Consider the following 26263-nt stretch of genomic DNA (forward strand, 5'->3'; position numbering starts at 1 on the left):
TAAGTCCTGACCCAGCGCTATGGGAGATTTGCCATCAATTTCCATGGGCCCAAGGGCAGGGCCCTAAAATATGTGTAAGCGCAGAAATGGGTTCGTTCTATTCATCTGACATGTGATTTCGAGCTGGTGATAGCTCTGACTCAGACATGCTTCCGCTGGCGCTGCAGCTTGTACCACGCAGCTCAGGATGGAGGCCGATGAGTCTGTTGTTCGTCAAACACCCCCCGCCCCCGTGTCCTGACTGCTTCCCTGATAACATGTCCTCACTGTTTATTAAGCATGGCCGGGCTGCCTGCAGATAATACTAACAGGCAACCAGGCAGAAAGTCGTTCAGACACATTCGGCCAAATCCTCAGCTGATGCAAATTGGCACGAATGCAATGGAGTGACCTCGATTTACACCAGTTGATGGTCTGCCTCACGGTGTGTGGAGTCCCTTTGGCATTGTGGCGAGGGCCGGGGAAGGACGTCACAGAGCCGGTAAGAGGAAGAGTTCGGCAGCATTGATGGGGACAGTGAAAAGTTTGATGGAGGCCTCAAACATAGGCCTGGGAACTAGGGGGGCGGGCGCGGTGGCAGCACCACCCAGTTTTATGCGGGGCTTTGCTCCCAGCCCCGCGCCCGGGGTCCCGGCTGCCGGCCCTGTGCCCAGAGCTCTGCTCCCAGCCCCACATGTGGGATCCCGGCTGCCAGCCCCACTCCTGGGGCTCCGTCCCCGCCCCCAGCTGTGGCCCCAGTCTCAGTCCTTTTGCCTCTGTCCGCGTCCCACCCTCCCAGAGCCAGGGCCCTGCTCCCGGCCCCAGCCTAAGGGGTGAGGAGTGGGGTGCAGACAAGGGTTTGTGTGTGGGGGGGCACGGCCCCCCCATTCGAAAAAGTGTTCCTGTGCCACTGCTTACAAATGTGTTTCGCCTGTCGGCTAATTTCCTGGAAAACGAGCGTGATCGAGTCGATCGTTCCCTGCTGACGTCGGTATAACACAGATCAGGTGAGATCCATGGTGCTGGTGGTAGGGGAGACTGGCCAGCCTCACACAGAGGCAGTGGGGTCAGTTTCTCTTTTCCCTGTGGTTCGCTGGCATCTGTAGGATGTGGAGGCCACTCCCCTAGTGCTTCCTCTCTGACTCCCCACAGCACTCACAGCTCAAGGGCAGCTTCCCCAGCTGTAAAATGGGGAACATGAGACTGACCTTTCTAAAGCACTTGGAGACCTACAGCTGAAAAGCGCTAGATAAGCGCTAGGGATGAGCAGCAATGGGAACCTGTCTGAAGGGAACTTTGTGGCACATCCTGGGCCCCATCCCCATCCCGCTGCTTTGGCCGTGAGTATCAAACCACGACGAGACCCAAACCGCACTCAGACCTTTCGTTCTCCTGCCAATGCCTGTGATCAGGGGAAGGATCAAATGTTTCAGAGACAGCCTGGATAGCAACAGGCTTCCTTGCTGCTGCTGCTGTCTGGCTGTGGGTTTTGTGGTCCTGGCTGGGTTAAAGTCAATTGCTGAGTGAGCGCGCCAGTATCCAGAGGGCTCCTGTGAACTGTGCTGTGAAGCCGTTCCCAGGCACATGGGCTGCACGACTGAAACGGACCTCCTAGGTCATCAGGGCTGATCCCCTTCTATCACAGGCATCCCCATCATAGACCCCTACTATCACATTCCGGGGTGCCAATCCAGCCCACTGAGGGGTTGTCACCGCCTGCCCTGAAACCTTGGGTGCCTCACAACGCTTTGCCATTGTAGATCCCAACCTGGGCCGCTCACAACCAGCCCGCAGGTCACACCTTGGGTGTCTGTTTATTGCTGCAGCCCTGGTCCAGTAACTCTGACCCCTGCCAGCAGCGCACTCTGCTTCCAGTAGCCTTGGTTACTACTTGCAGGGTGACCCCCAACACACTTCCTGTCCCAAATTTTTCCACTAATGTGTGTTAGGCACTGCCCAGCCCTCTCCTGGATTCTGAGATTAAAGGGTCAATATTGAACAGTGTGCTGCTTTAACTGGAGTGACCAAACAGTTCAGTTTAAACACAGCGCTGGACTAATTTAGATTAAAAATAAAACCAGTATATTTAACTACAAAGGGACAGGTTTTAAGTGAGTACAGGTATAAGGTATTAAAGTCAGAAATGGTTACAAGGGAAATAAAGATAAAATGCTTCCTAGCAGCCAAAACTGAACAAGCTAGACTGGGTTCAAGGTAAAATCTTTAGCACAGGTTCCCAAATTCTCAGGTCAGGATTTCCCCCCAAAGTCAAAAGGCTGGTTCCTTTGTCTTCTTAGGTGAACGAGAAAGACATGAATTGGGGTGTTTTTGCCCTTCACTTTTATAGTCCAGTCACCCTTTGTATTGCATTTTCCTGAGGGTTCCCCCTAGACAAACCTTATTCCAGCTGGGAGGACAGAGACATGGAGTCTCTTGGTGAAAGAAGTTCAAGGCTGTTGTTCGCTAAAATGCAGATCCATCTCACTTGACAAAGAATGCCCATGTGACAGATGATGGCCAATCAACTTGGATGACACCTGGCTGGAGGCATCAGCTTGTCCTTTGTCTTTGAGAAACCGATTTACCCCCTCCCCAGACTTGTACACCCATTGTAGTCATAACTTCAGCTTATGTTCATAACTCTTAATATGCATTTCCTCCATACATCACACAAGAATATTGATGATCAGGGGGCTCTTAGTTTTTAAATGATACCTCACAATGCATATGTTGCACAAGCATTTCAGTCACACCTGGTCATAAAACTGTCACATGACCGCCTATCACATGGGCATCTCATGCCTTTATCTGAGGGGGATTGTGTTCCAACCCCATGCTAGGTAGGTCCAAGGTAGGTTAATGGCCCTGGCTCCCATCCAATGCACAGGGCAGGATAAGGGACAAGAGAACAGGGTACTTAGCAGTCTCTCCCCATGCTCTGGGAATGAGTTACAGGGGATGGATCACTTGATGATTACCTGTTCTGTTCATTGTCTCTGGGGCACCTGGCATTGGCCACTGTCAGAAGGCAGGATACTGGGCTAGATGGACCTTTGGTCTGACCCAGTATGGCCGTTCTTATGTTCTCTCCCCTTCACGTGTCACTCCCTGTGACCCCCAACTGGCCTGGTTTACAGTCACACTCTTGAGTTGTCAAAGAGGTCTGTGTGGCTAATGGACTAGCGTTCTCATTGCGCACCCTCTGAGTACCTGGGGAAACCGATGCTCCAACCAGCAGCCCACCATCGAAGTCCTTTCTAGGGCAGAATCGTGGTCACTTGCCTGCCAATGTTCCAGGTGCAATTCTGCCCTCCCGCTGTTCAAGCCTTCAGGCTAGCCCTGAGAATACTGCCGCTCAGTGCTGAGGGATTGCTGGCAGCCAAGGACAGCATTGCCAGCGTGTAGCCAAGCAGTCCTTGCAATGCTTAATTCTGCACTGTGTGCCATTAAAACCAATGAGCCTGTAGGAGGGCTGGAGCATCAGTGCGAACTCCTTTAAAACCTGCTTGAGTTTTACAGTCACTGATTCAATTCCCTGAAATCAAGGAAATCTGCCCCTTGACTTGACGGGACATGGGACTGATCCTTTCAAAACATCCCATAGGATAGATCTAGAACTATAGCTCTGTGGTCCTTCAATACTCTGCCTGTGGGTGAGAGCTATTCGCAGATTTCAACCACCCTGCCCTATTCCCAGCCAGTAGCTACTGCCCGCTGTGATTGCCCGCCTGTTACTGAATGAGCTGCCGGATGTTTATCTCAGGGGTTTAGTCATAAGGCAGGATTTGCATAAGAGCGGCACATGTTTCACTATTTGTGTTAGCCCCTCTTCCTGTCCCAGCTGACATGCATGCTGTAGCCACCTATTATGTCTTGTCTTTTACGCTATAAGCTCTTCACAGTTGTGAAGGCCAAGACCAGAGGTGAAAGTAAGCCGGTTAACCCCAGTACGGCGTACCAGCAAGAGCCCATGCGCCGTACTGGGGCAGATCGGCGTCCCCTGGGGGCAATTTAAAGGGCCTGGGGTTCCCAGCAGCGGCTGGAGCCCTGAGCCCTTTAAATTGCTGCTAGAGCCCTGCTGCTGGAGCCCTGGGGAAGTGGCAGCGGGGCTCAGGCAGCGATTTAAAGGGTGCGGGGCTCCGGTAGCCGCTACCACCCCAGGCCCTTTAAATCGTCCCTGGAGCCTGCCGGAGCCCTGGGGTAGCGGTGGTGGGGCTCAGGTGGCGATTTAAAGGGCCAGGGGCTCAGCCATCGCTACCGCCCCAGGCCCTTTAACTTGCCGCCGGAGCACTGCCGCCGCTACCCCAGGGCTCCGGCAGCAGGGCTCCGGGGACTATTTAAAGGGCCCAGGGTGGTAGCGGCAGCTGGAGCCCACCTTTAAATCACCATCTAAGCCCCACTGCTGGAGCCCTGGGGTAGCAGCAGCGGGGCCTTGGCGATGACTTAAAGGCCCTGCCTCTTCCAGTTCAGCGCCCCTCCGGTAAGTTACTGTCACCCCTGGCCAAGACTATAACAGGGTTAAAAAAAGAACTAGAGAAATTATGGAGGATAGCTCCATGATGCCTATTAGCCAGGAGGGGCAGGGATGGTGTCCCTAGCCTGTTTGCTAGAAGCTGGGAATGAGCGACGGGATAGATCACTTGATGATTCCCTGTTCTGTTCATTCCCTCTGGGGCACCTGGCATTGGCCACTGTCAGAAGACAGGATACTGGGCTAGATGGACCTTTGGTCTGACCCAGTATGGCCGTTCTTATGTTCGGGGCAGGTCATTTACTATACATACATCTTGCAGATGTGCAGCTCCTAGGACAATGGTGCCACCAGCCAGTTGGCAGTAGGTGGCACATCAATATAAATCTTAAAGAACAACAACAATGGAAAGCAATGGCTCTGCTCCAGGATCGAGGTGCTACACAGCAGGAGTGAAGGTAAGAGTACTATGTCCTTCCGTGTGAGTATGCAGCCAGCCTCTGTTGCACAAAGTGAGCAGGTGGTAAACAAACAGTTGGAGGCGATAGACTTTCAAAGGCACAAAGGGCAGCCTGGCATCCAATTCCTACTGGAAGTCAATGGGGACCGGGCACTGACTTCCTCTTTGTTCTTTTGAAAAGTCTCCCACCCAGTGTATTCCTGCATCTGTCCCTTGAAGGCACTGATGTCTGCCTCAGTACATTTCACGGAGCTAGGAACAAGAGCGTGATTTCCAGCACATATCCCAGAGGCTGGCAATCACACAGCCAGGGTAAGTAACATTTCTATCACGCAGGATGCTTTTATTTATTGATTTTCATTTTCATACAGGAAATAAAACCACAGCTTGTTTTTCGGGGCAAACCATCTGCTGACAAACCCAGGAAAGAGCAACATTCCCAGCTGAGCGAGATGCTCATTTCTAGGCCAAGGGGGAGTGTGAATGCTCATGTCGGAGACTTCCCATCCGTCTGGCCTATTAAATCAGACGTTGCAGCACAGTCCAAGAAAGGCTGTCGGGACGCTGACGCTTCTTTGTGTGAGGTGAAATGCTGAAGAGAGTTATGAATGTTATTGCCTCCGTAACCAGAGAAAACACCTTTGTGGCCTCTGCATTTGGGGACAGCAGGCCAAGGAAGGAATTATTCTGGCTTTCATTTTCTAAGTACAATTTTTAAAGCAGGTCAGAACTTTCTGAATTTCCAGAAAATGTCAATGAAGAATTGTGCCACTATTTTGAATTTCATTACCACAAATGGGAACGCTGTCAAAGACATGTTGAGGGGGCGGATAGCTCAGTGGTTTGAGCTTTGGCCTGCTAAACCTCAAGGTTGTGAATTCAATCCTTGAGGGGGCCACTTCAGGAGCTAGGGCAAAAATCTGTCAGGGACAGTACTTGGTCCTGCTGTGAAGGCAGGGGACTGCACTTGATGACCCTTCAAGGTCCCTTCCAGTTCTATGAGACAGGTCTACCTCCATATACAACTAAAAAGGGAAATTTAATTTCAAAGAGGTTTTTCAACCAACTATAGATTGGGGATAATATTTTCAAAGGCAGCCAAAGTGACTTAGGCACTCAGGGTTCCTAAATCACTTGGGCACCTTTGAAAAGTTTTTTTTTTTTTTTTAATTTCAACATTTCAAATGTTGACCAAAAATCATAAAAATAAACAAACAAAAAATGCCCCAAACTTCTCGCCAGATTGAAAAATTAGGAACCAACCAGTTCTAGCAATACTGCTTTCCCTGGGGTACATTCATGTGTACCTACTAGGGAATACAATTGCTAGTGAGAGGTTTTCCAAGCGTAACATGGGAAATGCCTCCTCAGCATTCCTTAGTGCATTGCAGGCTGTGTGCAGACGCCCGTCCTTGAAAATACCCTGGGAAAAGGCCTCAATTGTGTTCTACCAGTATGAAAATCACCTGAGGTGGTTAAGCAAATAGAAGTAGTAGTTTTAGGGGGAGACTCCTGAAATGCCTTGAGCAGCTGGATGGATGCAGCAAGTTGAGAAGGGCTGTCTGTGATGCCACTGAAAATGGGGGAATGCATGTGTCTGCACTACACTGACTATGTTATACTTTATAGGGTGTTTAAAGGGAAAAATGGGAATGGGGAATATTCTTGTAATGCTTTATTTTATGCATTTAAAAAACCATCAGTCATAGCTACTTGTAGATCATTTATCATTATAGTAGCTAGATGCCACAGTAAAGCAAATTAAAATAAATACATGCAGCATATTCCAAAACAATGTATCCCTAAGGAACACACACGCATGGCTACGGCTCAGCCCAGTTTAACGTAACTTAGGGTTACCATACGTCTGGATTTCCCCGGACATGTCCGGCTTTTTGGTGCTGAAATCCCCGTCCGGGGGGAATTGCCAAAAAAACGGATACGTCCGGGGAAATAGGGAGGCAGCATAAGTCAGGGTCCGCCCGGCCCTAGCAGGACCCGCCAGGTCCGCAGCGCAGCCCAGCCGCCCGGCTACATTGTAGCGAGCTCGGGAGGGGGAAGGAGCGGGGCGTAGCCACAGAAGGCAGCGGAGGGGCCGCTGCTGCCCCCGGAGGCCGGGCGGACCGCGCGCCCCAGCCGAGCCCGCAGGACTACGGGGAGGCCGGGCCCAGCCAGCGGCTCGGGCTTCCCTCACAGGCCGGGACTCCCCGGCCACTGGGGGACCCTTCCTGCGGCCCCATCACCCTGCGTGGCAGGAAGAAGGCTGCGGTGTGGGGCAGGAGTGCAGCATGTGCCGGGGTTGCAGGGACCCGCGCTGCCCTGGTTGCCGCTGTGCATCCGAAGCCCCCGCCAAGCAGAGGCTGCCGGGTGAGCGGGGGAGCAGGGCGGGTGGGGGGTGCAGAGGCTGCAGGGTGAGGAGGAGCAGGGGAGGAAGGGGCATAGAGGCTGCAGGGGTAGAGGGTGCAGGGGCAGGGCAGGCGGGGGGCGCAGCGGCTGCAGGGACGGGGGGGTGCAAGGGCTCCAGGGCCAGTGGGGAGCAGGGGGCACAGAGGCTGCAGGGCGAGTGGGGAGCAGGGAAGCACTTAGCAACCCCCAACCAAGATCAAAGCGGGAGGGAGGAGGGGGAATGTGGGGTGCTCAGAGGAGGGGGCAGAGTTGGGGCAGGGACTTTGGGGAAGGGGTGGGGATGGGGTGGGGCCGGGGGGGCCAGGGCCCCGTGGAGTGTCCTCTTTTTTAAATGTTTGAATATGGTAACCCTAACGTAACTAGGCAGGTTCGTGGCCACCATCTGAAAATCTTTCCAAGCTCACCATTGCACCTCAAGCAGAGCAATGTATTGTTGAGAGCTGAGGGGGTCGCTCTTTGATTGCTAGTCTAACGCAACATTCCCTGACATGAGAAACAGATTAAAGCTTCACACCAATCCACGTCTTCCTGATTCTACTGCCGTCAAAGCAAGGAAACCAACCATGATCTGGCAACCTGCATGGACACCAATAAGGATAATTTAATTTTGTGTATACTTTTGTTTGTGGGATGAATTCTGTCGCCCTGAACTGGAACACTCCATGACAAAGACAGTGTCTGATACTGTACAGTTCTCAGAGACTCATTCCTGACTTCAATTTTCCTGTTTGCCTTGGACTTCAATCAATGGGAAAAGCAGATATTTGTGGCCTGATCCAGCATACCTCCCTAGCACTCAAGCCCCAGAAACTCAGGACTTCCCAGGAGGAGCTCAGCACGGTCCTGATGGAACCCCTAGCCTGATTAACGGCAACTGTCAGCACGTTTTCAAATTGCTACCTAATGTTAGAGCCTGGGAGTGGAATTACAGGCTTTTCACTTACCTAATGAGTTCACGACCTGAAGGAGAAAAATGGAGAGTCCAAGTTAAGCATGATGGAACTGGAGGAGGTTAAGAGGTGCATCTCATTTAGATTACATCTTTCTATGGTATTTCTAATCTTCTTTAGAAAAACAGTGTCATAAACCTGAAGACTTCAGCGCTGGTATCAGTGCTATCTTTTTTTTTTCCCTTTTAACCAAAAGGTAAACCTCATTAAATCCAGATTCAGACCAGACCATTATTCATTGAGAATCAGAAGACATCTGACCGAGAACACAGGGAAGAAATCACTATATTGATGGAAAGATTCAGTGATGGAAGATTTCAGTCAATACCCTAGCAGCATGAAGGAGTTGAAAGCTGTGGTTTCATGAGACATGTTTGAGAGGTTTGCTAAAGTCACCCAGTAGTTCTTTCTTGGGTCTAAAGATGGAAAGTACCGAACCTGGAGAGAACATAGCTCAGGCTCTTTCATGTTTAGCCGACTCATCCCGTTGGCGCGGCTTGGCTTTATTGTATGCTAGTGTTACCCAATTCATCACTAACTGCTCCTCAGAGGACACCACTCATTGAGTTGGGCAGCAAAGCTGGCGGGGGAGAAATAAAGGGCTTTCCAATCATTCTTCCTGAAACATTGTCTGGCCAATGTCAAGGCATTTCCTCAGGCCCTGTTAAATCACCGAGATGGATCAGAACGGCTAACTCCACTCTCAGGGCTAGGAGCTGAATGCCTCCTGGAACAGAGTCATCATCATCAAACACATTGTACCAAGGACCATTGTGCCAGCCAGAGTGAGCATGGTTGATGGCGTCGCACCAGGCACCATGTCGCAAAAGGCCCCCCCAGAGTGAGGGCCCCCAACCCCTGCCAGAGATACACCTTCAAAATAGCAGTTGAGGTCTGACCTTCGGACAGTTCAACCCTGTGCACCTCTGCTTTGAAGAGCCAAAGCTGAGCCCTAAATGGTCACACCAAAGTCTTGGATCAGGGATTTCCAAGCAAATCATTCTTGCATTTCCTGCTGCTATGGGGATTACCGCTGGGCAAGAGGATATGGTCAATGTCAGGGCTGATCGCAGGCCGCTGATTTGCTGTAAGTTACTTTCAGATATGTAACAGGAAATGACAGTTCTCTCTGCAATTGTTCAGGTTCAGTAAATTATGACCCTCTTGAAGATTACTGTGATGAATATAGAAAGCAGTCGTTTATCATGTGGAAAGGACTATCCTTTCCTTTTCTGTTTTGTCAAGTGGCTCCCCACCCCCCCATCTCTCAATTTATCACAACAGAGTTAAAAGAAAGTTTTGCACGTGCAGCCCAGAGGGGCCTCGATCGCTCAGGAAGACACAGTGGCAGTTTAAAAGGAATCAGAGGGCTACTTGTTAGAGAATGGCCATGGGAAGTTGGAGACCCAGGCTGAGACGTGGAGACCCAGCTTTGCCACTCACTTTGGGCATCTCATTTGACCTCTCTCTGCCTCAGTTGCCTAATCTATACCCCAGGTATAATCCCCTTCTTTGCAAAGTGCGGGGAGATCCTGGGGTGAAAGGTTCCATGTAAATACAAAGTACTACTGTACTACATCGTAAAATGAGCGTCACCACTGTTTTACATGTCGACTTTCGGTGGGATTTTGTGCAAAACTTAGTTGTAAAATATGCCACAGACGCCTTTATATGGTGTGTTTGGGCAGAGCTGGCCCTAAAACTCAGCCTTAAACCCAGCAGGGCCCCCAGTTTGAACCCTTCTTGGCACACTCTCTCCCAGTTTGCAGTGGGGGTCAGGCAAAAGTTGCACTAGGCCTTGTGTTCCAAAACCACGCCTGCTGGTTTGCTGGGCTCAGAGAGAGACACCCACAAGGCTTAGGTGCAATTACGATGTCTCTTAGGAGGTGGCCACCAAGGAACTCTTGAGTGCTAGCTTCTGGGATGCAGATAATGGGTGAGGAAACATACAATAGAAAACATGAATGAAACAGAGCCATACAGAAGCATAGGGGAGCGAATAGGTTCTCTTGCTTAGTGAGTTAGAATTGGGTCTGGAGTCTCTCTCTACCGCCCTGACACGTCCTCAAAAGTCTCATCCACTCAACACTTGGTCAGTTCATTCTCAGGAGCTCCTGATAACAAGCTGGATCCAGGAGCCTCCAAGGGTGAGCTGAAATGTTGGGGGCCATATAGCCAGATGGGCCCAGCTCCTCAGAAGTATTTAAGTGCCTAACTCCCATTGATTTTGGAGTTAGGTGCCCAAATACCCTTTTGAGGAGCTGGGCCATGGAACCTGAGTTGCTCGATCACCAAACCCCACTGAGTAATTGTGCGTCCATAGCACCACATCCCCCCCAAATCCAGATCCATTCTAAAAGACTTCTTCCAACAAGTGAATCCTTTGGGAGCATGCTCTGCAGCTGGGTAACGCCGATGGCTGTCACAGGATCCAGAAAATCTCTGGAAAACAATAGGATTCAGCATCAAAATGCCCCAGAACCTTGAGTAACTATGAGAAGGGGTTACTAGCTCAGAGATAAGTTTCTTGGAAGGTTGAGGTGGTCCAAATAGCAAGAGAAATTTGAAGCAAAGTCCTCCTTGGGCATACCAAGGTCCAAGCAGAGGTCTCTCATTATGATGACCCTCCCTTCTTGCAGACCCAAATTTACTTATATTGCATGCAAATTTGATGCTCTCCCCGTACTGTGAGGGCTAGCGGCTAGAGAGAGGATTGCTTTAATACAGTCCCGTTCATTCCAACAGACTCCATGTCGTGACCCATCAGCCCTGAGGGCTCCCCTGTTTGGACTGTGGCCCACGCTGGCTAGGTCTAGTCTGTGCAAACAGTAGCTGCGTCTTGATTCTTAAGCTTTGCTGAAGCCAAGAATGTTATTCTGGCAAACGATGGGGATTTCACCAGCAGCGTGTCTCCTCTGCCAGCCAGCCCGACACAGCATCTCAACAGCACTGGAATCTGCACGTGGGCCTCAGAGCAGTGGTGAAAGGAGTTATGTCATGATCTATAAATACAGTCTTCTGGATCATTAAGTGTCAGCCGGCAACGCCATTTTCCTCCGTGGTGATAACGTGTGACATACTCAGCGTTATGCTATAGCATGAGATAACTCGGGCTACAGAGCCTTGCACTTCACACCAGCGCTTGCTCTTTGCACTGTTAATTATTCATTCATTTTGGCCTATGAAGGGCCGGTAGAACGCTGTGCAATTCCTTGCTTAAAAGGGCATGTAAATCTCCCATCTGCTGGCTATTAAATTACTTCAGGCTTAAAAAGCTATATGAATTTTAGATGACCCAGCCAGCAGACAACCATACAACTCCTCCCCCCCCCCCCCCCCTTGCATTAAGCAAAGTGGTTTTGCACTCAGGCAGCCTGTTCCCATTAGCAATTCTTTTCTTTTTTAATGCAAGGTGATTGCCTGGCTCAGACAGTCACATGGCAAAAAACACCCCACAGGCTGGCTTGGGCACATGTATATGAATTCTTATTTTGATTGGTTCATCTTTGGAGCTGGCACTGTTTCTGCCCCATATTTCTCTCCTCTAGAGAATGGACTATTGTTATTTCTATTGCAGTAGCAATTATAGACGACTGACTCCTAGCAGAAGCTCAGTATGCTAGGCCCTGTACAAACACATACAAAGAGACAATCTCTGCCCCAAAGAGGCAAAGTGTGACAGGAAAACAGAGGCAGATGGAAATGAAGAGATGTGCCCAAGATCACACAGCAAATCAGAGCTAGACCGGGGAATAGAACCCAGGTCACCTGATTCCCAGTCCAGTTCCCTATCCATGACTACATAAGAAGAAATCATGCTGTCTTTACCTGCCTTAGTATGGGGTGACAAACTAGCTGCCTTCTCAAGGTCCCTTCAAGCTCTGCATTTCCACGACTCTGCACGAATCTATCAATCTAACGTTATGCACCCATCTTGGCCATTGGCTTTTGGTTCTTCCATCTATCACCAACGCATACGGTCCTGCCGTCCCTGAGAACCCTCCGTTTAATTGCTTTAAAAACCACCACTGACGTTCTCAGATTTGGGGTGCTCACCTTGAGCCTGAGGTGGTCGGCCCCTCCAGAAAAATCAGGCCAAAGGTCAGCACCCAAAAATGGAGGCTTCTGAACTCAGTGGCCCCTAATGACAATTCTGGCCGTTAGTCATCATTATATATTTTAAACAAACAAACAAACAACAAAATGCATTTCAAACTATTCTGCTGCATGGGATGGGGGCCCCAGAACCCATCTGTCCAGAATCTTTAGCTATCGCCAGGACATTAGACAGGAAAGAGAAGAAGGTTGGCTACATGGATAGGTGTTTTGGGGGAATCCTCTCCTTTGGCTCCTGACTAATTAGGCCATGCATGGGGAGGTCCTTGACAGCAGCCAGGCCTAGGCTCAGTGGCTGTCCCACGAGCATTGTGTATGCTGGGGTTCCCCCCATAGAGTGGCATGGGTGTAGACTAGAAATGGCTGCCTTCCCCTCCCCCTCACATCCCTCCCTCTTCTATGATAAACTGCTGGTCCTAACCTCTGAAGCCCTCCGCAATTTAGCCCTGCCTTGACTGTCTGTCCCGTTATCCTATTGACTTCTGTCATGGCTCTGCCAAGAACGTGACACTCCACTACCCACTTGTTCTCTTCTCCCACAAACACTGAACAGCCAAGTTGCTTATTTTTCCAGGCTCTTTCTCGAGCCACATGACCTGTTCCTTCAGACTGATTGTTCCCATCCTCATCAGCACCTTTTAGCTCCTTCCTCCTCAGACATTCCAGGGTACAATCCAAACCAGTGAGGGGTTGGGGCATCGCTTATCTTGCAACTTTGGGCGCCACACAATGCTTTGCTGCTGTAGCTCCTACCTGGGCCACTCACAACCAGTCAAACAGCAACCCGGGCACACCTGGAGTGTCTGTACATAGCTACAGCCCTGGGGCAGCAACTCTGACCCCAGCTGCCTGTCAGCAATCCCCCGTCACACTCTGCTTCCAGCAGCCTTGGTTACTACTTGCAGGGTGACCCCCAACACACGTCCAGTTCTGGATTTCCCCCAAAAAACATGTGTTCTGCACTGTCCAGCCCTCTCCTGGACAGTTCTTTAAGGGAATCAATATACAACAGTCTGCTACTTTGAAGGGAAATTACTCACACTGTTCAGTTTTAAACAGCACTGGACTTGTTTTGATTAAAGAATAAAAAGTGTATTTAACTACAAAGAGAGAGGTGTCACGTGAGTACAAGGCATTAAAGTCAGAAATGGTTACAAGAGAACTAAAGATAAAACGCCTCCTGAACTTCACAAACTAGACTTGGTTCAAGGAAGTCCCTTACCAGAGGTGTCAAGTATCAGGGGGTAGCCGTGTTAGTCTGTATCTACAAAAACAACAAGGAGTCTGGTGGCACCTTAAAGACTAACAGATGTATTTGGGCATAAGCTTTCGTGAGTTAAAACCTCACTTCTTCGGATGCATAGAGTTAAAACCTAACTCTATGCATCCGAAGAAGTGAGGTTTTAACTCACGAAAGCTTATGCCCAAATACATCTGTTAGTCTTTAAGGTGCCACCAGACTCCTTACCAGAGGGTTCCAGTAACATGGCTGACCAAACTCTTAGGCCAAGATGTGTTCCCAAAGTCCAATGGCTGTTTCTTTTGTTCTCTTAGGTGACAAAGAGAGCGATGGAGAGGGAGAGACCATGTTTTTGCCCCTTTCTTTTACAGTTCAGTCACCTTTTGAAATGCATTTCCCTGAGGGTTATCCCTAGAGAAAGGTCCTTCCAGCTATGAGGATGGAGACATGGGGTCTGGTAGCGAAAGAGGCTGTACGCTGTGTCTTCTCACCTCTGTTTGCTGAAATGCACATTTTCCTTGTCTCCCGTCTTCCCCTTTTTGCTGTCTGAGGACTCGGTTTACAACCTATATGTAACTTGAGGTAAGTAAACACACACACTTTTGTTTAACATGGGTTTGAACATATGCCACCAACATCGGTCAGGGGAATTCATAACTTTACATACAATGTTGCTGCATACATTTCATCATGATATTACTGACCAGTGAGTTATTAGTTTTCACATGATACCTTAACAAGGGACATCTTGTACAAAGATTATTACAATGGTGTGGAGGGTGTGCATACAAGGGTGCATTTGGTCACCCCTTCATATGCTAGCTTGCAAGTTACTGGGCCATAATACTGCTAATTACCTCCCATTAATTCTATTTCCACTCACAGGTCTTCTGTGCCCAAGGTTGCTCCAGGTCCACACCACACCAAACTCCCTGGCTCTTGAGATTAGGGTTTCATACCATATTTTATCTATTGCTTCCCTAAAGTCAAGGCAAAGTGCATTGATGGTTTCTTCTCAGCAGCTGTTTCAAAGAAAAAAGTCCCCCAGTGTTGGGCATCTGCTCCTCTTGATCTTCTTCAGCCCAACTGTAACTTCCTAGTTCTGTCCCTATTCTGCGACTTTTGCACATTTCCAGTGGCTGACGTTTCAGTGTCCAGGTCTAGACTACCCTCAGGCCCCTTCTTGCCTGGAGGAAACTCTGCATTAACATCCACAAAACTTCCTCCTTCAAACTCTCCTTTAATGTGATGCTAAAAAAAACTTGACAGTGATTAGACTGCAGGTGGGCTGAGATCCCTGTCCATCCTGCTGAGCTACATTGTCTCATTGTTTCTTAGTTATCTCTCACTTGTCTGTGTCCATCTGTTGTCTCTTGTCTTAGATTGTCTGGGGCAGAATAATCTTTTCTGTGCTCTGGTTGTACAGTGCTTAACAGAGTGGGGATGGTCCATGACTTCGGCTCCTAGGCACTATGATACTATAAATTAATAATAATAATACATTCTTAAGCATAAGCATTATATCAGCATCAATAGCTCTCCTCCAGAGATAGTCTAAGTACCTCTGCTAAAGAATCCAGTGGTGGTTCTGTCACTTTCTTTATCATTTCTCATCATTCCCTACTCTGGGATGAGTCGTTTCCACTGGTATTTCTTCTTCCTGCCCTCAGGACGGAGCTATGTATGTGCTGTCAGTTTGTGGCGAACATTCCTCATTGTCCTGTAAAGCGAAGATTATTTTTTTAAAGCAATGTCTGCCTTCCCATGACCCTTCACTGACCCCTTCTGCTTTTGTACTTACAAGGTCGTTTATATTACATGCTTTTGCAATCATCCTTTTATTCTCCATTTTTGAACTTTTTTTTTTTTTTTTTTTTTTAAATCATGTTCCTAACTTGGGCCCTGATCCAGCAAACCACAAGAACATTGGAACGACCAGACTGGAGCCATCTAAGCCAGCATCCCGTTTCTGACAATGGCCAGTCGCAGATGCTTGTCAAGAAGGTGGAGAAACCACCCATGAGCAAATGTGGGGTTATCTGGCCTGCATACAGGTCTTATCCTGACCTCTGATGGAGATTGGTTTGTGCTCAGCTGCCCAAGGTATAGAATCTTAGGGCTTGTCTTCACGTACAGCGCTGTATGGGTGAAGCTGCCCGGCTGTAGCACTTTTGAAGACACTACTACTCCGACGGGAGAGCTTCTCCTGTCGGCGCAGTTAATCCAACTCCCCCAGAGATGGTAGCTATGGCAATGGGAGAAGCTCTCCCACCAAGATAGTGCTATCTACGTGGCAAGGGGTTAGGTCAGTAAAACTATGTCGCTCATGGGTGTGGATTTTTCACACCCCTGAGTGACGTTGTTATATCGATATAAGTCTGTAGTGTAGACCTGACCACAGAAACATAGGGCTGGAAAGGACCTCAAGAGGTCTTCTAGCCCAGAAAAACAACAACCTCCAACGATGGAGGTTCCATAAAACCTCCCTTCCAGTAGTTTTGTTAGCATTAACTCTAGGCATTCTTGTCATTCATACAAATATCCACTGCCTTGAAAATTTTGTTAAGATTCTTAAACACTTACGTTACTTTAAGCATATGCTTAACTTCCTTCCCGTGGTTGCTTTCCCGGACAGGTCTCGGAGCGATTAGCCAGGCTTTTCCAATGCAATGCAACCAAGTCATTTGGCAGTCTGCCGGTGCTTTCTGGAGTACAAGTGCAGCCTTGCTGGATACGTACAACTCTTATGGTTTGCTCTCCTTTATGAGAAAGGAGACGACACCTCCGGTGGTGCAGCCCCCACAGGTCAGCCAAACTGAGCAGGGTTCCTGACTTATCTGCGGCAGGTGCTGCCTGTTTCAATCACAGAAAAATGGAACCGAAGGAGGCAGAGAAATAGCGAAAGCGAAAATGTCAAATGGGCCGTAAGTGCAGAGAAGTCTGTGGTTGCTCTCTGAAACATACCATATGGTATGGAACTCTGGCTTGCTCAGAGCGGCACTCTATCCCCCTCTAGTGGTGGCTAGGCCTGCGAGAGATTGATGGCCCTGCTCCTGCCACAATTACGTGACATGTGTCTTGTAGCTCATGCAGTAGAGGCTCCTGCACGGAGTTTCAGAGGCCCCAGGTTCGAACCCTGCTGTGCCGGCAAGCAGGGACTTGCTCTGGAAGTCTCTGAAACTTGGGGAGGTTTGTCTACACCTAGCGAGAGGCTGAAACCTCCTGCTTAGTGTGGTGCATCTCCCCCTCTAGTGGCTAGGCCGGCCAGCTGGAGAGTGATGAGTCGGCTACAGCCTGAGCTAAGTGACATGTGTCTCCTTTTAGCTTGTGCATTGAGGTCCCAGGTTTGATCCCCACTGCTATCACCCCATGTGAGTCAACATTACACTTAGACCAGCTGGTGCCACTCACTATGGTGCAGAGATCCCAGTGATTAAAGGTGCACAGGTCTTTTCTGTTATACACGGTTTATCTGGTAGCTGCATTCCCCCGGGGAAATATTTGTACTTGCCCCCTTGAAACTAAAAATCAAACTTGCCTCACAGCTCAATAAGCCTACGTCTCCACTCCGAATTGGCAGGGTGATATTCTCTCTCTCTCTCTCTCTCTCTCTCACACACACACACACACACACACACGCTCGCTCCATGAAAGTGTGTGAGCACAAATGGCAGAGTAGCTGTTGTAGCACAGGGAATGGCAGTGGTGGCACAGAGTTTGTCAGTCAGTCAGGAGAGAAGGTGCCCTCACAATATATTTTTTACAGCTTGGTGATAGGATCAGGGAGATCCCAAAGTGCTGTACACAAATCAGTTGGGGATTAGTTAGCGACAGGAAAAGTAATTAAATTTTTCCTTTTAAAATAAGACCCCAAAAAGCTTAGCTCCTGAAGGTTCTCTATAGTACCAAAGAGAGATGCTCAGCAGTTCCCTGTGAAAGTCCTGCTGATTAATAAGACATGTTGTCCTTTATTAATATCTGCATCTAAGAAAGGTCAGATGTTGGTATCTAGCAGAAAATCCCTTTCCCCTCTTTATCATTCCATATTTCAATTTTAAAAATCCATCGCCTGTAAGGACCTTGCATTGTCTAATCTAACCTCCTGCATAATTCAGGCAGGAGAAGTCTGCCTGAATCTGGCCCAAAAAGTAACGCTGAATTACAGCATGTCTTTTACAAAGCTTGATTTAAAGATTGCCTCTGATGGATGACCTACCACCTCCCTTGGTAATCTGTGCCAATGGCTAATTCCTATCACTGTTAAAAAATTGGCCCGTATTTCTAATTTGTCTAGCATCAACTGCCAATCACTGGGTCGTCTTCTGCTTTTGTCTTCCAGATTTAAACAGCCATGTAACACCAGACATCTTCTCTCAGGGTACTGGTAAAAGAAGGCGCCATCCTACAGCAAGGTGAAGCAAAGGAGCTCTCTGGAGTTCCTGACCATGGGCATGTGAGAGAATTGTGCCGTCTTCAGAAAGTAGAGTGAACTTCTAGGGGGCTCCTCACTGCCATCCCCAGAGGGTTTTGGAAAGTGGACCAGACTCTCCTTTCCAAGAATAATCACCTCTCTCATCGGTGGGCATGGTGGTATCTATCTGCTAATGCACATCCTGTCTGCATATTGAGCAGGAAGCAAAGCTCCATCAGGACCACATACTGATCACTTGATTTATTCCTCTCACTTCCCGCCCCCATATGTGGCCAGACAGCAGAACCTCCAGATTAATCGTGGAGTGGCCTTTTCATAGAGCTTCCTGTCTGCTCGCTCCTCACAATGCCCCTACTGTCTGGCTTGATTGCCTCGTACACGCTTACTGGAATCATCTTTCCATTCTGAGCCAGGCTTTTCCCCCAGCTGGTGTAGCCATCAGATCTCTCTGATGTTTGTTTTGTGATCCCGGTTTGGATCCCAAAGTTGTGCGAAAAAGGAACAGCTGCAGCTTGTGTTATTTTGGCCAATAGAGTTTATTCAATGACACGTCTGCAATCCCAGTTTTAGATTTAAAAAAAAAAAAAAAAAAAAAAAGATTGCAATGGGGAGGTAATTATTAGCTTAATTGGCTTCTTTGATAGCTTCATTGAGATAGCTTCTTTAGTACATTTAATGACAAGGAAATTCAGTTAGCAAATGGACAACATTAGGGACTGGGTGTCTCTATCTAGAGTCAAAACTAGTAAATTAGAAACACTACTTTCATTTGAAATGAGGCAGTGTCGTGTAGTGGGTAGAGCACAGGATTCGGGGTCAGGAGATCCAGCTCTGCCACTAAGCTGCTGTGTAACCTTGGACACGTCACTTCCTGTCTTTGTTTCTCCTCCCACCTTATTGAAGTTCCTTCGGGCCGGAACTGGTTTTATTGCACCTAGCACAGTGCGGCACGGATCTCAGTTAGAGCCTTTAGGCACCACCATAATGATAATAAAGCTGGATAATTTATATTATTGCTTTTCCTTTGCATTTATACAACCGCCAAGTTTTGCAGGTAAATAGTAACAAATTCACACACGAGCTCATTTCAGATGAAGATAGTGGAACTGTGCAGGCAGAGATGGACTTTTTCCAGCAGCTTTGAATAAATTCATTGGTATGGCACAGAACACTCAATGACCACCATATTTTAACATCACCCTGTATTTGGGTTTTTCCCCCACTTACTTTTGTGCCAATATGAACTACAAATGAAGATTGCATGTCCAAATGGTTGACTGCTTTGCGTTGAGAAAGAAGTGGGAGATTTCCTTTTAGCGTAGACACGAATTTGTTAATCACATGAAGGCTAACATGGAAAAAACAGGTGTTATTAATCAGTAGTCAGTGCAAGTGAAGATGTGTTTGCTAGACCTATCAAGACTAATTATGTAGTTGCATTCAATAAAAGTGCCTGTCAGCACAACAAAGCCACAGCTTACATATATCATACATAGTCCTACAGATCAGTTACTTGGAGAAGACTGTGTAGGACCACCCAACTATCAAACATACTGAAGAGTCCAGTTTTCCACTGTCCAGTGAGAGAATCCAATATTTCTGATACCCATTTTCCTGAGGGAGGTCTCATTTCACAGGTTTTGATTTTGTTGATTTGCTGTTGCCAGAGGGAACCTCTATTGACTTAGAAGTATTTTTCCTTTGAAGACCAACAAAAAAAGAAACCTACCACATGCCACAGCGCGTGGTTCTGCAAATGCAATTGCATCAAGAAACCATTGGAAAGACCACATGCTTTGGGAACCATCAAATGGGTTCCACTTTAGCAAATACTTTGCTGTATTAAGGAAATTAGTTTTGAGAATGGACTTCATAACTATGATGCATTCTTCCTTGGACCAAATGGCATGCAGAGGAGATGATAGTGCAATATTACTAGGTACTCAAGATCTTTTATTATAAATCTATAGCAATCCAGCTAGTCTCTGAATACATTAATTTTGTAAATGTCCTATAATAGTAATTGTGAAAGCCTCTTATAATTTTGTAAACTGAGTTTTGTCCTAATCAGGAAGTATTATTTTCCCTTCCATTGCACCGATCTTTACTCATCATACTAATAACATTGTATTTAAATTTCATTATGCCACCAATTGAAAGGATAAAATGTAATGTTTACCCCGTAACGTTTTAAGTCTGGCTTGTAAGTAGATCATTTTTTCCCCTCGCACAAATATAATTAGCATTGAACTTGGTGCACTTATGCCAGGGAGATTGTCATATTGAAAAGTCCTTGCAAAAAATAATTATATCAGGAGGTTACAATCGTAGCATGTAAAAAAATTACAGTGAGTTGTTTTGCAGAGAGTTGAGGTCACTTTTTTTTTTTTAAAATGTAAGCCTGTATTGTATTAGTCTGGCAGAAACAAAGAGTAACTGAATCCTTTCATCAAAACATTTTCTTTACAGCGTGGAAATATCAGACATCCATTGATGGGCTGGGATGGAGGTGAAATACCACAGGCTGTCAACACAAGATAACTTGTTTGGAATGCCAGGTGGCGTAAGGAATCCGGCAGCAAGTCACAGGCACAGTTGTGGCAGTTTAGGTGGCCGGTAATGAATGACCTGACGAGGTAGTTCTTCTCGCTCTCATTCCATTTTGGAAAGGGCTGCACCGTCTCAACGGCAGCCGCTTGCAGCCGGACACCTTCCGTTCCAAGATGCATGCCACCATGTGTATCTGCAATGGCAGGTCATTGGAAGCTTGGCAGCAAATGACACAAAACCATCTGGGCCACCTTTGTTGTTATGGCAAGTGTTATTTCCATTGCAGTAGCACTTAACGCTCCAGTTAGGGGTCAGGCCCGCCCCCTTGTACTAAGCACTGCACGACAAAACAGTCTTGTCCGGAGAGCTTGCAATGAAGGATTTAGCCAGAGCATAACAGCTGGCGGAGGGATGGGTGGGAAGGATACAGTTCTAGCCAAGGCAGATGCAGATGCATAAATTAATTTTAACAGGGGTCTTAGGAGTCACAGCTGTGTGTTAAGTGTGTGGTGGAATGCTTTTATGCAGCTGAGCTGGAAACACGTAGGCCCTTGTAGGAGGGGCAACCGGGACAGGTAAGTGACATGAGAATTTGAGCTGGGTGGGTGAGGAATCAAGACAAATGATGAGGCATAAAGCCCTTGGCCTTTCCCCAAGGACTGGCCAGGGGCTCTTGACAGCAACATAACATGGGAGAAGGATGACAGACCAGAATCAGCTGTAGCAGGCTGTCCAGCATGCCCAGATTGGTGTGTTTCCCATAGAGACACTAAAATGCTAATATTTAAGGCATTAGCTAGTGCATTGTAGGGCATTGCTTTGCTACGCTTGCAGCCCTTGAGCTGGCTGTTAAAAGGCTTCCTCATTCCTCCAGGCCCCATTCGTGCATACAGGGTTTAACCGGAGGAAGCTCAACAGCCTACAAGCCTTACAAGGAAGCGGTATTCTGCACAGTACCTCCAGTTACACGCTTGCCAAGAGCGCCCCTCACACTCAGGGAAAGCAAAGGCCGACAAGCGTATGGACAGGAACAGGCCTCCTTACGCAATGACTTCTACTTTCCCCCTCTCCAGATTAGTTACTATTTCACACGCAGTAGCAGCCCAGATCCAGGTGCCGTACGGACGCAGCAACAGTCCCTGCCCCAGGGAGCTCACGGTCTAAAAAGGCAGAGAGCGGGATCAGGGTTAGGACTAACATGCCACATTCACGCTCTTAAGTGCCCTCCTCTACCTGGCCTTACTGCACATGGTATTTAATCCAGCATCTACCAGAGCAAGATCTATCGGATCACGCATGCCGCTAATTGCTCGTGGTATTGCCACCCCCTTTTGAAGGGGTTTGAACACACATAGATTCGATGCACGACGGGTGGTGCTGGTGGAAAAAAAATCAAAAAGCTTAGCACCGCTTGGGGCTTAGCTCATAGGTCTTGTGCTTCCATGATGCTCATCCTCTGATCCGTCACTGGGGAGGCAATGCAAGATGGAGATCTTGTAACTGCCCTGATCCTCCTCTTGGGCAGGAGGAGGATTGACTAGCAGGCCACGTTCCTGGCGAGTCACTCAGGTGATCAAACTACGGGAGAAGACCCTGGAGCTTTTCCTTTTAGAGAGAGAGGCTGGCCTGGGGTGGGGAATTGCTTTACTTACCCCTGAGGAGCACTCTGTCTGAAGCGCTCTAAAGTCAGAGGACTGGCCTGAATTTGCAGAGGCATCCCTGGCAAAGTCTGTGCTGGGTGGTGGTGTGGATATGGAACCTCCATCCTGACTCAAAAGCCCCTTCTTCTGGCAGAGAACAACTGCAGCAGAGCTCCCTTTTGGCACCTCCGGAGAGGGGCATCTCTTAGGGTACGTCTATACTTACCTCCAGGTTCGGCAGTCAGCAATCGATCTTCTGGGATCGATTTATCGTGTCTTGTCTAGACACGATAAATCGATCCCGGAAGGGCTCGCTGTCGACACCGGTACTCCTGCTCCGCGAGAGGAGTACGCGGAGTCGACGGGGGAGCCTGCCTGCCGCGTGTGGACCCGCAGTAAGTACCTTGTAGTTCGAACTAAGATACTTCGACTTCAGCTACGTTATTCACGTAGCTGAAGTTGCGTATCTTAGTTTGAACTGGAGGGTTAGTGTGGACCAGCCCTTAGCCTCTGGCTTGCTCACCACAGTGGGGGAAGAGGAAGCAGCACGAAGGAGCTTGGGTGGCCCAAGGGAGAGGTTGTGCTCCCAGCAGCCCGCAAATATGGTTGCCAAGCTAAGATGCTAAGACATGGGGGCAGCTGTTTGCCCTGCCTCAGGCTGAGGGTCTCTGGAATAAGGCTGAAGGGAGAACCCGGTAGCAGGCTCTTTACCAGTAGAAGGTGCTTGTGTGTGCCTGTGGGCGGCAGGCAGGGTGTTGTGTGCACAGGTAGGGAATCTCTCCATCCCTTTTCCACAGAGAGCAGGAGCCAGAATTTCTCCAGATCTTGGTGCCTGGAGGTCTAAGCCAGTGTGACAATCTTTGCACTACCAAGGACCGTGCTAGCAGCTTGCCAGGAGCCAGGGGGCTGCACACCGTTGTTACAGGTATTTACATATCTGCACATGAGCGATGAGGTGTTTAAGCTCATTTCACTTGCAGTCACCACAGGGTAGCTGGGTCTTGCTTTTACTTGTTCTCCTCTTTCATTCTCACTTTATTTTCTTCACTCCTTGACCATTGTTTTAATTCGCCTTTGTATTAAATTCTTTCCTTTGCCCCTTCCCCTTCCTGAACTGTGCCTTTTATTCTTTAGCCTTATTGCCTCCTGCCTCAGCTGTTCCTCCACCCTGCTCTGTATCCTTGACTTTCTCTAGCCCTCCAGTCTTCATAGGATCATAGGAATGTAGGACTAGATTGGACCTTGAGAGGTTATCAAATCCCACCCCCCCACCCCCCACCCATGCTGAAGCAGGACCAAGTAAACCTAGACCATCCCTGAAAGGTGTTAGTCTAACTTGTTTTTAAAAGCTTCCTGTGATGGCAACTCCACAAACTCCCCTAGAAGCCTATTTTAGTGCGTAACTACCCTGACAGTTGGAAAGTTTTTCCTAATATCTAACCGAGATCTCCCTTGCTGCAGATTAAGGCCGGGACTTCTTGTCCTACCACCAGTGGACATGGAGAATAACTGATCACCCTTCTCTTTAGAACAGTCCTCGACTAGAGGAGGTATCTGAGCCTCTAGCTATTATCTTTGGAAAATCGTGGGAGACGGGAGAGATTCCAGAAGACTGGAAAAGGGCAAATATAGTGCCCATCTATAAAAAGGGAAATAAAAACAACCCAGGTAACTACAGACCAGTTAGTTTAACTTCTGTGCCAGGGAAGATAATGGAGCAAGTAATTAAGGAAATCATCTGCAAACACTTGGAAGGTGGTAAGGTGATAGGGAACAGCCAGCATGGATTTGTGAAGAACAAATCATGTCAAACCAATCTGATAGCTTTCTTTGATAGGATAACGAGCCTTGTGGATAAGGGTGAAGCGGTGGATGTGGTATACCTAGACTTTAGTAAGGCATTTGATACGGTCTCGCATGATATTCTTATCGATAAACTAGGCAAATACAAATTAGATGGGGCTACTATAAGGTGGGTGCATAACTGGCTGGATAACCGTACTCAGAGAGTTGTTATTAATGGTTCCCAATCCTGCTGGAAAGGCGTAACGAGTGGGGTTCCGCAGGGGTCTGTTTTGGGACCGGCTCTGTTCAATATCTTCATCAACGACTTAGATATTGGCATAGAAAGTACGCTTATTAAGTTTGCGGATGATACCAAACTGGGAGGGATTGCAACTACTTTGGAGGACAGGGTCATAATTCAAAATGATCTGGACAAATTGGAGAAATGGGCTGAGTTAAACAGGATGAAGTTTAACAAAGACAAATGCAAAGTGCTCCACTTAGGAAGGAAAAATCAATTTCACACATACAGAATGGGAAAAGACTGTCTAGGAAGGAGTACGGCAGAAAGGGATCTAGGGGTTATAGTGGACCACAAGCTAAATATGAGTCAACAGTGTGATGCTGTTGCAAAAAAAGCAAACATGATTCTGGGATGCATTAACAGGTGTGTTGTGAGCAAGACACGAGAAGTCATTCTTCCGCTCTACTCTGCTCTGGTCAGGCCTCAGCTGGAGTATTGTGTCCAGTTCTGGGCGCCGCATTTTAAAAAAGATGTGGAGAAATTGGAAAGGGTCCAAAGAAGAGCAACAAGAATGATTAAAGGTCTTGAGAACATGACCTATGAAGGAAGGCTGAAAGAACTGGGTTTGTTTAGTTTGGAAAAGAGAAGACTGAGAGGGGACATGATAGCAGTTTTCAGGTATCTAAAAGGGTGTCATAAGGAGGAGGGAGAGAACTTGTTCACCTTAGCCTCTAAGGATAGAACCAGAAACAATGGGTTTAAACTGCAGCAAGGGCGGTTTAGGTTGGACATTAGGAAAAAGTTCCTAACTGTCAGGGTGGTTAAACACTGGAATAAATTGCCTAGGGAGGTTGTGGAATCTCCATCTCTGGAGATATTTAAGAGTAGGTTAGATAAATGTCTATCAGGGATGGTCTAGACAGTATTTGGTCCTGCCATGCGGGCAGGGGACTGGACTCGATGACCTCTCGAGGTCCCTTCCAGTCCTATAATCTATGAATCTATGAATCTATGAATAAGATTATCAGGTCCCCCCTCAGGCTTCTTTTCTCAAGAAGAAACATGACAGTTTTCCCAACCTTTTCTCATAGGTCAGGTTTTCTAAACCTTTTGCCATTTTTGTTGCTCTTCTTTGGACTCTCTAATTTGTCCACATCTTTCCAGATCTGGACACACTCCTCCAGCTGAGCCTCACCAGCGCTGAGTAGAGCAGAAGAGCCATCTCCTGGGCCTTACATAGGACACTCCTGTTAAACACCCCAGAATGGTATTAGCCTTTTTTGCAGCTGCATCACATTGTTCACTCATTCAATTTGTGATCCGCTATCACCCCCAGATTCTTCATCTCTCTCCCAATCTCCCCCGCCCTCAGCCATGATTTTTTTTGACATCTGGACTTTGACAGAGCACTGTCATCCAGGCAGAGCTCCTCCTCTCCTGTTGCCTGTGCTCATGGAGAGGTCACTACTGCACAAGATTTCCAGCCCAGCCTCTTTACCCTTTGCCAGGAGACTGCCACACCTGGGCCTGGGAGGAGAGTCCAGCAGCAGCCACCAGAGCTGGGAGTTTAGTGCAGACGGTTTGATATTTGCTGCAGTGGGGAGCTGTGGGCTTCTGTGAACAGTGTTGTGAGCATCTGGTGGCTGCAAACATGCCAGCAGCCAGGAACGAATAAGCACTCCTTATTGAGACCGCCAAGCACGTCACAAACAATAATTAACACTCACAACACACACAGGAGGCGGGTAAGTGGTTTACAAGGATCAATGACTGCGAAATGCAGCAGTTCCTTCACCGCATATGGCAATGCTACATATCAGCGTATGATCAGAAAAGAACACTGTAGCCCACCGGAAATGCAGGGGGCATTTAGGGAGGCGGGACAGTGGGGGTTAACACACCCAACCATCTGGCTAATGGTGCAGGATACTGAGGGAATGTCCTCTCTGCAGAGTTAACTCGAGTTACCTAGCCTGGAGTCACTCCTCTC

The 26263-nt window shown here is 48.1% G+C and overlaps 1 long non-coding RNA gene across 2 annotated transcripts; it reads left to right on the top strand.

Moving 5' to 3' along the window:
• The first annotated feature begins 264 nt into the window (after positions 1–264).
• On the top strand, positions 265–20395 carry LOC117877171. Of its 2 annotated transcripts, XR_004645636.1 has the most exons (4): positions 265–481; positions 4773–4908; positions 5282–5633; positions 17962–20395. It is a non-coding gene; the product is annotated as an uncharacterized LOC117877171 (long non-coding RNA). The 2 variants fall into 2 exon arrangements; XR_004645635.1 differs by lacking the exon at positions 17962–20395 and having other exon boundaries at positions 5282–6759.
• The last annotated feature ends 5868 nt before the right edge of the window (positions 20396–26263 follow it).

Source organism: Trachemys scripta, chromosome 4, assembly GCF_013100865.1.
Source record: "Trachemys scripta elegans isolate TJP31775 chromosome 4, CAS_Tse_1.0, whole genome shotgun sequence".
Taxonomy (NCBI): Eukaryota; Metazoa; Chordata; order Testudines; family Emydidae; genus Trachemys; species Trachemys scripta.